Below are 14,100 nucleotides of genomic sequence, written 5' to 3' on the forward strand. Positions count from 1 at the left end.
GCCAACATAGTTAATTAACCAGAAAAAGAAATTATAAAACTCGCCTGGGTTGCTTTTTGAATTCGTTGTATTTGCCAGTGTTAGTTGTATGAGTTTGATTAAAATCCTCAGCCATCGTTGCGGAATACCTAGCTTATGTGTCCAGTATTTTAAAAAAGTATTTAACATAACACGTATATATCAAAGGTAAAAGGTCTGGGGAGTTGTCGGTGAGACGGAATGAGGAAAAAATTATTTTTAAGTAGATGCAGGGTGTGATTAGCTGCGTGGTTAGATTTTATCCTGCAGCCGAAACTGTCAACATCCTTGACTGACTAATTGGATGTGCCCAGCGAACCGTTTTAGTCATTTGTAAAGATTTATTATCTTTACATTTCGATTCCGTAATGGATTTGTCAGTTAAACGATCTAACAACACGTATGGTGGTTCATGATCTAGATAAGCCGGCTTTAGCCTATCAATACTTACTGTGTCGATGTTTCCATGTTTTTCTATCACGAAATATTTAGATTTTCTTGAGACGACTTTGAACGGACCTTCAAATGGAGGACTGAGTGGTGCTTTTATTTTGTCACATCTTATCCAGACGTGCGTGCAATTGCTTAGGTCATTAGGTATATATACGGCGCGCGATTGTTCACGAGTATTAATCGGCTTAATTTTAGACATGTGGTCCCGTAGTTGATCTACATAATTTTCTAAATTAAGTTTTTGACTGTTAGTATTGAGGTTAATAAATTCACCTGGTAGTCTCAGAGTTGTTCCGAAAACCAGTTCCGCAGCTGAACACTGTGCGTCAGTTTTGACAGATGTTCGTATTCCCAACATAACTAACGGTAGGAATTCTGTCCACTGATTGGGGTTTGAGTGAGATATAAGGGCGGTTTTTAGCTGACGGTGAAAACGTTCTACCATCCCATTAGCCTGAGGATGATATGCAGTGCAGCGTATCCTATTGAAGCCTAGAAGTTTAGCCAAGTTATTAAATAGTTCGGATTCGAATTGCGCTCCTCTATCAGTCGTTATTGTTATGGGTGTACCAAAAATGGTTACCCAGTTCTGCATGAAAACCTTGGCTACTGTTTCTGCTGTGATATCCGCTATCGGGATGGCTATAGGGAATCTGGTAAATCGATCTATGCATGTAAACAGATAATTAAAACCGTTTGAACGTGGTAAAGGACCTACCAAGTCGATATGCACATGGGCAAAACGTGCATCTGGTTGCGAGAAAACACCTATGGGTGAATTTGTGTGACGATTAATCTTTGATTGTTGACATGCTGAACACTCTCTAACCCATTTGTGTACATCCTTCTGTAAATTCGGCCATATATATCTGGCATTGATTAGTTTTGTTGAAGCTTTTGCGCCAGGATGAGACAAAGAATGAAAGTTATTATATGTCAACTTTCGCATATTTTTTGGGAACGAAAGGTCGCGGCATTGCCTTGGTCGTGTCACAATAAATTAGAATACCATCGATAGGTGATGGGAATTGTTTTAAATTAAGACTTGAATTGTTTGTTTTAAGTAGGTTTTGTAATTCTAGGTCCTTCTCTTGTTCGTGTCTCAACGTTTCGAAGTTTACTGTAGACTGCTGTAGCACGTTCATTTCTAGTCTGGATAAAGCATCTGCCGCCTGATTGTCCTGACCTTTGACATGTCGGATATCGCTTGTGAACTGTGATATATAGTCAAGGTGTCGGACTTCTCGAGGTGAGTATTTATCGGCTCTCGCTTTTAATGCATTCGTCAGTGGTTTGTGATCCGTAAAGACTATAAATTCCCTACCTTCTAATATGTGTCGGAAGTGTTTAATGGTCAGGTAGATTGCAAGAAGTTCTCGCCCGAAGGTAGAATACCTTGTCTCGGCTGGAGCGAGTCTTTTCAAGAAGAAAGCAATTGGTTTCCAGGCGTTTTTAACCAGTTGGTTAAGGGTACCGCCTACTGCTTTATCTGAAGCATCCACCATCAAAGCAAGTGGGGAAAGAGAATTCGGATATATCAACGTAGTTGCTTGAGCCAGTTTATCTTTAAGCTGTTTAATAGCTTCGATGGCGTCAGAAGACAGTTTGAATTCTTTTGGTTTTCCTTTAAGTGAATCTGTCAAAGGTTGCATTAATTGTGCACAACCTGGTATGAATCTGCGATAAAAGTTAATTAGGTCTAGAAAACTTCTCAGTTGTGTTAGAGAACTAGGTACGGGGTATTGTTTGATAGTATCCACTTCTTTTTTGATAGGTTTAATCCCTTCTGGGCTTATTGTGTGACCGAGAAATTCTAAAGTTTGAACACCGAAAACACCCTTACTTTGATGTATGTTTATTCCATGTTCATCTAGTCTTTTCAACACTGCTTGTACATGCTGTTCGTGTGATTGCAAATCGGGGCTGGCAATTAACAAGTCGTCTATATACCCCTGCGCAAATGGCATATCTCGAAGTAGGTTATCTATGAATCTTTGAAATGTCTGTGCCGCATTTCTCAGGCCGAATGGCATGCGTACAAACTCGAATAAGCCAAAGGGTGTAGTAATAGCTGTCTTGGGAATATCTTCATCAGCCACCGGGATATTGTGATATGCCCTGACTAAATCAATTTTAGTGAATATGTTCATACCCTGTAAACCGTTTGTGAAATCTTGGATATGAGGTATTGGGTACCTATCTGGTACGGTTTGACGGTTTAGGGCTCTGTAATCCCCGCACGGTCGCCAGTCACGTTCATTCTTCTTTGGGACCATATGCAAAGGGGATGCCCATTGACTACCAGAGGGACGGATAATACCCAATTGTAGCATATAATCAAACTCGGCCCTAGCGATTTTGAGCTTATCTGGTGCTAGTCTCCTGGGTTTTGCAAACACCGGTGCACCTTCCGTTTTGATAGTGTGACTTACTTTTAGTTTGTCTTTAGAAGGCTGTGGGTTTGGTTTAGTTAAGTTTGGAAATTCCGCGAGTATATCTTGGAATTTCGCTGTTGTTACTGGGGAGTTTGAATCAAGTTAAGAGAGCTGATGTGACTTTCTTTGCCTTTTGTGTAATACGAAGTTTCTTTTAGTGTTGATCACCGTTTCTTGGTGTCAACTAGAAATTCGTATCTCTCTAGAAAGTCCATCCCCAGTATTGTCAGATCTAAGTCGGCTACCGTGAAAACCCAAGGGAATTGCCTCCTGAACCCCAAATCTAGGGTTAAAGTTTTCTGCCCAAATGTCGCGATTTTAGTTTTATTTGCAACTTGAAGTGTAATTGATGATGTTTCTCGACTAATCTCAGTTTTATTTTGAGGGATGATGCTAAGAGCAGCGCCAGTATCCACCAAGAAATTCAAGCCAGAGTTTCTGTCTCTAACATAAAACAAGCGACTGTTTAGGCGCCCCTCCTCAGTCGTCGCGACCTGGGGAGGGGTTACTCGTTTCCCGCTGTCTTAGAATTATGCTTAGGCCAGGCGCATGGTTGCATGCACTTGGTTGAGTTGACACTAAACTTCCAGTGGTACCAACAAAACTGCCCAGATTGTCTGGACATTTGTGACCTGTTTTGTGACTTGGATCGTGGTCGTTGTGGTGACCTGCTCCTGTTTCTATGACCAATTTGCATTCTGGTGACAGCCTCAGTGAGACTCTTAACACTCGCAATGAGTCCTTCTATTACGGGGTCTTTTGCTGATTCTACTTTTTGTGTGTGATTTATTGTGCCTGATCCAGTTGGAGGACCTCTTTCCATTATTCTGTCGGCTATACGCGCTAAATGAGATAATGAGGTTTCAGGATCTTGTGCATCCAAACAGTGTTGGACGTAGCATGGGAGAGCTTGTATCCATCCTTGTTTTAGGACTGCTTCACCCACTGTGTTATCACCCACTAAGACTTGGAGGTGACGTAAAAACTGTGACGGCGACCGATCACCTAGTGTCTCACCTTAAAAAAGTCTTTGGATTCTTTGACTATCTGATAATGATAAACGGTTCATTATCGCTCGTCTTAAGATGGTGTATGGTTGTGGTGATGGTGGATCTAAAATCAAGTCACGGACTTCTTTGGCGACTGAAGGAGGAAGGATAGAACACAAATCTCTATAGCGAATCCCTTCAGATTTGATATTGTGTCTCCTGAAATAATGCTCTAGTTGAGCAAACCACAACTCAGGATCACTACGATCAAATTCTGGAAGTCGGGATTTCGTAGTCATAACAGTGTCTATCTCCACTGGTGACAAATCCTCCAGATTATGGGTTTCTATTGAGTCTGACATGAGGTATGTGACAAATATAGCAATAAAGTTAGCAAGAAAAAAATGGTTTCTATAACACGAATAACTTAAGGTAATTAAAAAAAAGAAAAAAAAATATTTATATATCCAACTTAGTTTACGGATAATCAGGTCTACTTTTACGATTGAGTACAAAAAATATAATATTAATAACAAAAATGTGGTTAAATTTGTGTTCAAAAGGGCTCACCAATTTCGCGTCTATAGGTAACCCTCGTGCTATTGATAGAAGAAACCAGACAAGTAGTGAATAGGTCTTTATTTCGATCTTAGCGCAGTCACAGTGGAGCGTGGGATTATCTGTTCAGACAAACAAAGGCTCTCAACATTCAATATAAGATAATAGGGAATATAACGCTTATACAAAACAAGGAAGTTAATGAATACTTGAACAATACTGTTTTGGCATATACTTGGTTGTTTGGGGTCAACTCTTAACCAACCAACCTACGCTGTTACAAATATTTATCTTATGAGTTTACTTACTTATATATATCGTTGTTTCGGATGTCTGGTATATTGTACACTGGAACACATTGTTTTGCATTAAAACTCAGGGATTTGTGGTGGCGCTCTGCCCAAAATCCCTTCTTCTGAGGTCGGTGTGTTTTCGAGTTAAACAGTAATTTAGCTGTTTTCTTCGACGTATCCCTTCATTACTTTTAGTTGGTCACTATCTCTTGATAAGGAGTTACTTGTTAATAAGTTTAACGCTGTAAGCGTATACAAATACGTATATATACGTATTTGCTTATAAATAATCAAGTTACTTTCGCTCAATGGAAGACGTGCTGCTAGGTTCTTGCTTCAGGCTTTGTTCATAGTGCTTTGTAATATGCTTTATTGAAGTCGCCATAATTTCCACCTGGTGTATTGATAATGTATCTTTCCGTAAACGCAGTTTTTTCCAAAGGAGCTTGTTAAAATCAGTTGGCTATTAACCAACAAAAGGAAATCAGTACAGAATTAAGTAGTTCTAAAACATGTTCTAAAGCAGGTTTATATGCAGAGCTTGCGATTCATCAATTGTAGTTGCATGACACTTGATATATATATATATATATATATATATATATATATATTCAATCCCAAGAGGTTCAATATAATCTACAGAAAGAGCTGATAAACAACCGAAGGGAGCAGCAGTACGAATCCGAGTGAAAATATTTAAAGTCCAAGCACAGTCACATTGGTAGTGGGCAACGTCGATGGCCGTTTGAGTCATTTATAAAGTGAAGACGTAGCCAATCCCCAAGTTAATAAAAACATGCAAAATTGGTATTAATCACTAATGGCAAAACAGATGCAATTAAATATGAAGTTATTGTCAGTGGTGTCATCTTGATATTGTTAACAAATGGGTAAGACTAATTTGAGCGACGCCAAAGTGACCTTGATAATGTCCACCTATTAACTAGGACTAAATGAAGGTTATAGAACAGTGAGGAATTGGAATTATGGTTTACAGCTGGTGGTTAGGATTACGAACTAGATTTAGAGCTTTCATCATGAATGGACATAAGCTAAAATGCCAAGATGCTATTTAACCAGAGAGGTCAGTGAAGTTTGCACTGAAATCTAAAACCTGCTATCTTGTATCTGATTGGTTCGTCCATAAATTATAGTCCCACCAATAAATTTTTTGTAGCAAACTATGAATGATGGCCTATGTGTTTATATTTCAATATCTATATTTGCATCATCAATGAATTTGGAACAGATTTCTGTATCATAGTGGCATGATACGATAACGTCTTTGATATCAACATGAAATCAACCTCTGATTCAGACACTAAATGGACTGAAACTTACAATCCGCTACCTTACATAATTCTCCTGTCGAATTACGATCTATATGCGTTTAGCAATTTTAAGGGTACTTGTTTAAATTCAATTATAATGTAGACTCATACAGTTTAGATCTCGTTAATTTCATGTACGTCTTTTTAAAACCATCTCTATGTTTTTTTTCAGGATTCTACATAAAATGAGTTCCGGGTCCGTAACAGAATCAAATTTAATATCAGCGCTTCAAGCTGTTGGAGTATCGCATAAGTTGAATGAAATAAATAGATCTGATGCAAGATCTATTTTAAACAATGCATCAATAGGAACTGCATTAAGTTTGTCATCGAACTCATTTCCTGTGTTTGAACGACCCGATTCTCTTCGTATTATACACGATCTTGTAGAAGGTCTTTTACGAGTACAGACACGGGATTCATCTATTGCACTTCGCCATTTGAATGTTGTACTGTCATCTCTCTTTAGATTTCTCAATGATTCAAATTCTGACGTCCGTATAGCTGCTGATGAAGGCCTGAACAAACTTATCAAGGTGATTTTTTTAAAAATTGTGATCAAAAATTTCAGTCCCACATAGGTGAAAAAATTAAACTTCCAAAGAGTAATATTTGGATTCATTAGAAAACTTTCACAACAACTGGTGCTACCCCAATTAAATCGTGACATTGCTACCGCAGTATAAGTGGAGTACATGTATTTGTACTTTACCATATTAACTACTCAGCGGAAATCCACCTCAATCTAAGTTCATTCGAAATCAGTAGGTTATTGATAAGAATTCATAGATTAGTTTTTTAAGAAAATTAATACGTATTGATGTCCCTACACTTCTCATCAACACGACGACCGAAAATAGAGATTTATAATACCAACACCAGCCGATAGCTAGTAAAAATGTAAGAGCAGAAATGAACTAATTCGGCGTATTAAACTTGTAGAATTATACTCAGTGTAGGGGTTATAATGGGGTGAAAAAATAAGCTCTTTGGGTATAGTGGTGGTTTAACCGTAATAAAATATATGCCTCGGTAACAGCGGGCTCTTCTAAATAATATGATGCTCCATCCGTAATCCGGGACTTGGATTTTTTAAAAATCTTTTATCACTAGTATGGTGCAACACTCAAGGTCTGTTAGTTATACTTGAAATTGCTTGATCAACATGACTTAATACAAAAGTTCTAATGTTGTCTGATTTCTACCCATATCCGTTTGCTAGCTTGATTCATTTTACGTGTCTCTCAACCGTCTAGTCATAGTAGTGAAGTTTTTTCCTGTTCATTGTACTACTATGAAGATTCGGTTCTATGATCCAATTTAATCATAAATTAAGATTATTCTAACTTGCATTTATTAGCAATGTACCATTAATAGAAAAGATTTTCTGACATCTTTGGAGTCTACTTTTGTCTTCATACTTTTTTGAACTTCAAGAGAGTGGGTCATTTCTTGACAATGTCATAATATTTCACTGTGCCAGGGTTTTATTATCCTCTCTTTATACATTGTCATCACTCGTGAAGTTCTGTTTTTTAACACACTATATGGTAAATTTTTAAGTGGAAATGTCTATTCAACTCCTATCGACTATAGTTTGAACAAAGATAGTCTTTTTTCGTTGTTCATCGATTATAGTTATGATGTATGACTGGAATATGTCTGTGTACATGCTACTACTTGATAATAAGAGTTTTGTACGTACCAGATATCTCAGGTAATCGATGTGAAACCGAGGACTTTCCAGATTTTTCCAACTTAAAAGTGACGAAGTAAAGTTACTTCAGACCTCAGATGCATAGTTTCTGTTAGGGCTACTCGCCAATACCACTTACATTATATTCAAGAATTGTCAGCTAAGTTTTCCAAAACCCAGGTATTAGTACCTCCATCGATAAACTAACCTAGAATCCATCTTTCCAGGGATCAGGGTTACTGAGTGTTACTGAGTCACAACAACTCATTGTACAGATTTATATTGATAGCTATGTTGTACCAAGTTTGTTATGAAACGAAATAAATAAGGGACCTCTCCGTTGTTGATTTGTTCAACTAAAGTGACCAACCACCGCTGACATTTCCGCTTCTTGTCCCCGCAAGCATTTTGCACACTTGGAACCTGTGTCAAGTTAGATAAAGAACTTCGCAGTTCTACATTATCGTGTACCAAACTAACAGAATTTTTGAAAACGCAATTTTATGGTAGTTTTAACCTACATACGTATGTACTTCTGTTATTTGATTCCATATCTTACGACACTTCACTGTTTCAAAATTTATCTCTTTGACGTATGTCGTAATTACTCGTCCTGTAACTTTTGGGAAAGCTAAGCTACGGCAAGCAACTTATAGTATCAGTGAAGGATGTCGCGGTTTTGGAAAACTGAATAAATCTCGACGAACATCGTCGCAGCGGGTTAATGGTAAAACTTTCATTTGCAAACATAAATTTTGTTTGTTCGAAACCAGTAAAATATACACAACAAGTACTCATTCATATACTAAGCTGTGAGAAAGTAATGTTATCTGACTTCCCAAACTGAAGCCGATGAAAGAGGGTTCGAACCTGAGACCTGTTGGTCCAAAGTACTGTAACCAGCATGCCACCTCTTAACGACATCTTTTACTGGAGTGACTGAGAAAGTGAAATAATATCAGTCCATCCTTTCTGTTGATATACTTCAAAGTGTTATGGGAAAGGTTTTTCCAACTAGTTTGTGTTTATTGGGGGAGTACAAAAGTAATCAGAATTATTCCCTAGGTTTTTGGTTCCACGAGAACTAGTCTTTCAACACCTTAAACAAAAAATCATGATTGAAGAGAGATTGCTTTAAGAAGTTGAATCCATATATACCACATCCATTCAAAGTGCATGTCATTCATGGTATAAGTGATTAAAACCTACAATTAGTTATGAACAAACGTAGCAGACCGATAATTGTAATTGCTATTGCTTTAAACAGTTCATAAGTTAAATATTGACAATGCTTATAACTTTTTTTATTAGGGTGTTTTTCATCTTGTCTCTCATTATGATTTGTAAGACGTCAACTGAAATTTTAGCTAAATTACTTCTGGCAGGCTTTGGAAATCCACCACCATAGAGTTACAACGAAATCAGGTTACTGATCGAGCAATTTTTGCTTAGGATTTCGATATTTCTGCTTAGGTGAATTAAATTTTATGAATAATGGACTATCTCTCTTTCAACAGTATTGTTTACTTTGTGAGATCGAAGTTTCCCACCCTTTATTTATGCTTGAATTGCTCAGTGTCTATTTGTTATGCTATTATCGTTCTGGACAATACAACTTATAGAAGTTTTACCATTTTCAAATTAAGCTGCAAGTTCATATTTGGATTTTGCAAACTACTCACGAGAATACTTCCTTTCGCTGATTGTTCACCATCCGAATACCATTCCTACTTATGGTTTCGAATAAAATCTTCAGATTAATGCATCAAAAACACGTTCCCCCCAGTTTTCGTAATGATAAGAGCATATGTCTTGGCCTAAGCTTTGGTTTGAAAATGAAGAAGGTAGCCGTACACTTCAATAAAATTATGGATTGGTTTCTAAATAACAATCAGTGACGTGATTCATAACTCCCAGTGTTAAATTAATTTTATCGATGAAGAAATGCAATGTGATTCCCAGGTTAAGTAATTTAGTATTACGATTTAATTTATCCACTGTTGGATTGTTGGGAGCAGTTGGTATAAATATCTTGGTTTGTTTATTGCTATTCATCACCAAGTAGTATTCTCAACTGAAAAATTCCGGACAGCACTCAGGGCTATTCGGTTAGTGTTTCATCAGTTACTCCTTGGGTACTGATTTTTATATGTAACTCAGTTCATTTGGGGTAACCTCCTATTATATGTTAATACACTGACCACCTATTTTCATAGCTTGATTCATTGCTTCTAAACTTATTTTTCATACACAATCCTCTTTAGCATACTCAGCAGTAGCCTTCATTAAAGTCAGTTTATTTGTCGAAATAGGTATCTAAAGTATAGAAACCACAATTTTATTTGTGTGCTCATTTCATTTTCTAATGAGTTGTTTTTGAGATTACGAGCGTCGTATAATTTAATTTCTTGAGACTAAATGCTTTGTGTAATTTCAGTTCCTCCGTTCAAGTATGACACGTTTAATTTTGTTCGAACTGCTCATGGAGCTAAAGCGTAATCAAAACTCAAGATCCGTATCGGTTGCACTGTCGAAATTTGCTTCATTGTCTACACAAATTAGAACATCTAAACGCAGGTTAGTCCTTTCGATTACATATGACTTAGAAGTACGAAACAACTTTCTCAAGTTTAATTTCCTTAAGAAATTGTGCCTCATCAATTGCTTGTTCTAAACACATTTATTGTACGACTATCCGTCTGCACTAATACTACAACATGATGAACATGAAGCTGATTTTTATGGACAAAATCTCATCAACGGTAGTCAGCTAACGGACAGCGAAATTTTGGTGCGGATATTGATGCTTTTAATATTTCCCAATCAACATCATCTAAGGCGCCTAAAGAATGCAAGAATGACTATCGAAAATCCACTATACTTCCCTGAAATATGCTTTTCTCCTCTACAAATAGAAGACATCACTGAGAAGCTCTAAACACTTGACTTCAGATGTCTTTGAGGCACGTTGGGCATAGTTAAAGCTATTTAGAAGTGTTGGAGCTACATACACAATTCTAGACGAAGGAACGAATTGATTTGATGAAATGAATCTCCATCGACCAAGGTATTTTGTACATTGGGTTCATATGCCGAACCAAGCCCCCATTTTGACCTATAGTGCGGGCTGTAATAGTATTAAGCTATGAAAGAATTGAGGATAGATAGTGATATGGTGCCAACTCATAAAGTCACTAGCTAATGAATTAATACCTACGCCAAAATATTGCTAGAGTTGTTTTTACAATGGCATGAGTGCATTTATTTTTATCAAATTCAAGAGTCAAATTACATTACACCTTTTTATACCCCATCGTTGTCCGTTTTATCATTTTTATATTTATTTATTTATTTAAACACATAAACATTGGCACAAGGAGGCACCAAATAGACATGTCCCACACAAACCATTCGATTTGTGTGAGGGCTGGGATACTTCCCGGGTATCCAGACCAAAGCAGGTGATTTTTTTAGGTGCGCCACACCTCGAGCCTTTGACCTAAAGGTTTGACCCACAAGGCAGTGGAGCATCGTGAGGAGATGCAGTCCCATGGTAGCCGGTGACCAACGATTGGTTCATACACCATTTGTTCCCTCAGGTTACAGGAGTCCATGTGCATCATTAGTTTGGAATGTGGGTTTCCCAACTCCCCTAGGTTGACTCATCGTGTCCACCGACCCGGTTAAAGCACCGGATATTCGCTTTTTGTCCTCTCAATTTCGTAAATAAGAGAAATGCCTTGAGAAGGCAGTGAGTAAGACTTCCCTGGCAGTGGTTGTATGCACGTGGCCATGTGAGAGCATCTCGAGAGGGAGAGCTGACCCTCCTCACTTTCAGCCGTACCAGGGTATTCGGAGGCTTTATATGTTTGTTAATGATTCAGCTAAATACACTGTTGAACCAGGTTCTACGTCTTCTGTGTTAGGGATAATTAACACTTTTAATTGTTTTTATATCCTTATCCTTAGTAAAACTCTACGTGTATTAATTAATCAGTTTCTGTTAGCTTGTGAATGCTACGAATTCTGTCTGTAACTATATCTTGATTATATTTGACATTGGCAAATATTATGAATTGTCAATCGGATATCCCTACATCCAAGTATGGATGTTCACATTAAGATGTAGATTCTGTACCCATCATTTCCAATATTAGACCGTTATTTGTCACTTCACTGGAATCCATCAATAAAGTTTTATAGAACACTAACAGACGATATCTAATTCTAATAATAATTGTTACTCTTAGAACAAGAGATTTTTGTCACAATTCATTGGCCTGGTGAATAATTCTACATTCATTTCTTAGCAGAAATACCAAAACAATGAGATGTAAGTACATCCAGGTGACAAAGTGGAAAGTATATCCTAGATTTTAATGCTAGGTACTTCTGATTGTAATTAAGGTATCTTTTTATATAACAGTCTAAAACTCGATGAACATTACTTGTGAGCTGTACATTTCACTGTATTTGCACTAATAATCACTTACAGGTTTTATGCAACCAATTTACTACCTGTTCTCATATCAATCTTTGAACAAGAAGATGATTTATTATTTGAAAACCTAACTGATTCTTTTCGACAAATCGCAAACGAATTATTTTATTACGCAACTGAAAAAGAATTACGCAGCGTAAGTATTACCTAACATATCCTTTGTGATTATTCTCCCATTCTTCTTGGGCTGTTTGTTTATTGCTCAGTGTAACTCAGCAATCATATAAACAAGTTTCTTACAATTGATTGGTCACTGGGTAGTGATCAATGTCATATATGTCAGGTCCTTCTTAGTGCAGATCAAATCCTATCGACCAAGTTGCAATGTGGCCACTAGTCTAGGTGACTCGACATTGCGTGCACTATGTTGAAATAAGATGGTGGTTGAAGGTAGTCAACAGGAAACCCTGAACCTAGGTTTCGTACTACTTGGCACTCGTCAGCAAGGTGTACCTGTACTCTTGAGGGGACTGTGCTCCCTGATGGGTTCGATCACCACCCAGTGGTCAATTGGTTGCAAATACATCTCAGTTCTACAGGAGGTCAGTCGCGGCGCAGGTAACTCAGTGGTAACGTCTCCGGCTGTGAAGCCGGATGACACAAGATCGAATCCACTATGGAGCACTAGTTCCTTCAAGATTACAGGTACACCTTGCTGATGAGTGCCAAGTAGCGCGAAACCTAGGTCCAGGGTTTCATGTCGACTACCTCCAACCACAATCCTATCGAAAAAGTTTCTTGTACAGATCATCAGGCTTCAACAGATAAAGTAATCACGTTCATAATAAAGGCCAGTACTGAAGTGTGCATCCAGATTTCATATCTGTCGTATAGTATGTTAAGTAGAACCTCTTTGTTGATTGAGGTGATATTTTATTTTGTCAGCCAAATGTAATGTTGATGACAGTGAACAGATTGTTGAATAAACAAATCCTTATGAAGTTTATATGATGAGTGATCTTGTAAACTATTAGACCTAATTTACTTTAGTTTACTCATTGTCAAGTAAAGCTGAACCGTTCGCATATTGTATTCTTGATTAGTCAGTCAGTCGAACTGCATTCTAATCACATGACAATTAATAAACAAATAGATACCATGTGATAACTATAATATACGTGTCTTAACAGGTAAATAGGTTAATACAAATATCAATACAAAATCCAAGAAGACCATGTGTTCGACTGATAATATTTACAAACAAAAAGATTCTTAAGGGTTATCTACGGATTCTTGCCGAAATCATGAAAAACTACTTGATTAATTTCTGCAAATACCCGATGTATTGCTAGACACTAGTATTGTGGTGTGGGTTACTTATATCCATATAAGTAGTATATAACTGTGGCCAAGCATAGAATGTATTTCAGCAGAAGATCGATAAGGAAAGAACAGAAACAGAACGCAATTGTTATGAAAATGCATGAACAATGAAATCTGAGACAATGGACTGATATTTGCAAAAGGAACCGTGAAGTTTTGAGACGATGGATTGATATTTTGAAAATTAACTACTTACTATATGGATCTCAGATTTTATTGAGATGCTCTGTAATTTCGTGTCGAATACATCCGATTGTCCCCACTCGTGTTCTTTTTCACTACAGTATCAGTTCACATTGCGATAATTCAAAGAGTTCTACTACTATCTTACAATAGGCCATGTATGTTCACCGCCAAACGATAATCAAATAGATAAACTGAATGTTCTATCGATACCGTCAAGCTACCATTTCCAAAGTCACAGCGGAAGGGAACTCCCGAAAGTCTACAAAATTTCCTATTTGTATTGTATCATCACACCCATTATAGCAACCCCCGAAAAG

At 37.4% G+C, this 14,100-nt stretch overlaps 1 protein-coding gene across 1 annotated transcript in view; it reads left to right on the top strand.

Moving 5' to 3' along the window:
• The first annotated feature begins 4,849 nt into the window (after positions 1-4,849).
• Positions 4,850-14,100, top strand: part of SNAI2_2 (Snail 2) — a 109,913-nt gene continuing 100,662 nt past the window's right edge. Inside the window, exons 1-4 of the mRNA XM_051212307.1 lie at positions 4,850-4,873; positions 6,250-6,613; positions 10,211-10,350; positions 12,269-12,410. The gene's annotated coding sequence lies outside the window, so the exon portion shown is untranslated. The remainder of the gene's footprint in view (positions 4,874-6,249; positions 6,614-10,210; positions 10,351-12,268; positions 12,411-14,100) is intronic.

Source organism: Schistosoma haematobium, chromosome 1 (assembly GCF_000699445.3).
Source record: "Schistosoma haematobium chromosome 1, whole genome shotgun sequence".
NCBI lineage: Eukaryota > Metazoa > Platyhelminthes > Trematoda > Strigeidida > Schistosomatidae > Schistosoma > Schistosoma haematobium.